Genomic DNA, 2,606 nt, shown 5'->3' on the forward strand with positions numbered 1-2,606 from the left:
GAAGAGGGAGCAATTATCATGTTACACCCTTTGACCAAATAACCACAGACAGTCCATTTAGAAGCTTCGGCAGTGGACAGTTAGAGGGCCCAGATTCATATGTATTCATCATCACACTCTTGCTTGTTGATCCACATCTGCTGGAAGGTAGAAAGAGACACCAGGATGGAACCTCAAATCCAGATAGTGTTTGTGCTCAGCTGGGGCAGTGATCTTGATTTTCCTCGTGCTGGGGGCTAGGGCTGCAGTCTTCTTCTGCATCCTGTTAACAATGCCTAGGGATATCCAAGCCCAGGGCTCTAGCCACTGGCCCATCTCACTGTCTCCATTTCCTAAATGTTTACAAAACGAGGGAGTTGGCCTGCATAGCTTCAAGGTCCTGTCCAGCTCCAAGTCAATAATACCATGAGGGAAAAGATATGAGCAGAAAGTCTCAGAGGTAGAAAGGTCTTATTTAGAATACAACAAAGGCATGAGGGAAGGTCAGAACAATATTTTTTTTAAAAAAGACACATTTATTCAGCGTCATGATCAGACTATTACATTTAGCAATCAACAGCATGGGTGCAAAAAAAAAATCTACATTAAAACCCTTTGTTGGCATGCTTTTACACTTTCCACAGAACAGAAACTAAAATAACCTGTTATACAATTAGTCACAAATACAGTCCTGGTGTTTTTTTTGCCCATACACAAAAAGTATTGTCTAAAACATGTCTTCTTGTAGCACCTAGGCCCTGCCACCACTGTGCTTGGCTGAGTTCACAAATCTGTTGTAACCTGTACCTTCCCTGTCACTTCTCTGGCTCTCCTCTCCTGCTAAGCTTTGTTTCCTAATAGTAATTAAAATCTTCTGCCACTGCTGTAACTACTGCTACTACTGGAACCACCATAGCCACCTTGGTTACGTGGTTTGGCAAAATATTGGCCTCCACCATAAGGGCCCGAGCTCCTGCCTCCAAAGTTTCCTCCCTTCATGGGACCAAAGTTTGAAGACTGATTATTGTAGTTGTCAAAATCACTGTAGCTTCCACCACCTCCAAAGTTGCTTCCATCATTTCCAAATCCATTGTAGCCATCTCCACTTCCACTGTATCCTCCACCACCACGACTGCCACCAAAACCACCACAACCACTGAAGTTCCCACCACGGCCAAAGTTATCATTTCCACCAAAGCCACCTCCACGGCCACCACCAAAGTTTCCAGAACCACTTCAACCTCTTTGACTAGATGAAGCGCTGGCCATTTCTTGCTTAGACAAATCTCACAGTTGTGGCCATTCACAGTATGGTATTTTTGAATGACAATCTTATCCACAGAATCATGGTCATCAAAGGTAACAAAAGCAAAGCCTCTCTTTTTGCCACTGCCTCGGTCAGTCATGATCTCAATCACTTCAGTTTTCCCATATTGTTCAAAATAGTCTCTCAGGTGATGCTCCTCAGTGTCTTCCTTAATGCCACCCACAAAGATCTTTTTCACAGTTAGGTGGGCGCCTGGACTTTTGAGAGTCCTCTCTGGAAACAGCTCTCTTTGGTTCAACAACTCTGCCATCCACTTTGTGAGGTCTGGCGTTCATGGCCGCATCTACCTCTTCCACTGTGGCATAGGTAACAAAACCAAAGCCCCTGGAATGCTTGGTATTTGGATCCCTCATCACCACGCAGTCTGTGAGCGTGCCCCATTGCTCAAAATGGCTCCTTAGGCTCTCATCCGTGGTCTCAAAGCTGAGGCCGCCGACAAAGAGCTTCCGAAGCTGCTGGGGCTCCTTGGGGGACTCTGACTTCGAAATGGCGAGAGCGGCAGCAAACGCTTCGGCGATCCTTCTCCAACGGCGTCAGCGATCCTTCTCCAACGGCGTCGAGGACAGAAAGGCAGGTCAGAACAATATTAAGGAAGAACAATTTAGTATAAATGAAGTTGAAAGTAGATAAATAAGAGTACTGTGAACAAAGGTAAAAGAAATGCAGAGGCCAAATCACGAGAGGCTTTGAATATCAGGATATGGGGTTTATATTTTATCCTATAGGCACTAAGGTCTAGGAACAAGAAAGACAAAATGAGGCCTTTGTAGCAGTGTCAAAGCTACATTACAGAGGGTATATTCCAAGCATACCAGTGTCCACTTGGATTTGAAGGCTCCAAGTTCTTCTGTTCCAATGCCTCATCATGGCACAGCAGAGAAATTGGCTATGAAGGCTGTGCCAATGGAACATAAACTCTGGCAAGATCTACTACGCTGAAAAGGCTTCTAATCTGATCCCCAAAACAGACTGAGTCTGATATTCAAGGACTGAATAAGCCAACTACAGAAAGGCTCAGAATACATAGCCTAATCGTAACTTGATTAATTCTTTAGCCATAAAAACCCATGAAACAAAGGAAAAATAAATAAATGATCTGTGTAGGTGGGTACCTGCCCCACTTCCGCAGAGGTGGTAAAGGAGTGACAAAAAATCATTAACTTCACCATAGGTAGTTTAAATTTGTCTAACGACCAACAAATGAGTGTGCTGTTGGAAGAACAGAACTACATCATTAATGACAGTCTTGAGATAAGTGAAATAAGGAGGAAGAAGGAAGATGCAACTATATAGAAAGATG

General features: G+C 44.0%; 1 pseudogene; it reads right to left on the minus strand.

Annotated features, from left to right (window-relative positions):
- Nucleotides 1-494: 494 nt before the first annotated feature.
- LOC138163656 (heterogeneous nuclear ribonucleoprotein A1-like) lies at nucleotides 495-1,839 on the minus strand (annotated as a pseudogene).
- Between the last annotated feature and the right edge of the window lie 767 nt (nucleotides 1,840-2,606).

This window comes from Petaurus breviceps, unplaced genomic scaffold, assembly GCF_028583685.1.
Source record: "Petaurus breviceps papuanus isolate PSGF00001 unplaced genomic scaffold, PetGlider_PUasm1.0 188, whole genome shotgun sequence".
NCBI lineage: Eukaryota > Metazoa > Chordata > Mammalia > Diprotodontia > Petauridae > Petaurus > Petaurus breviceps.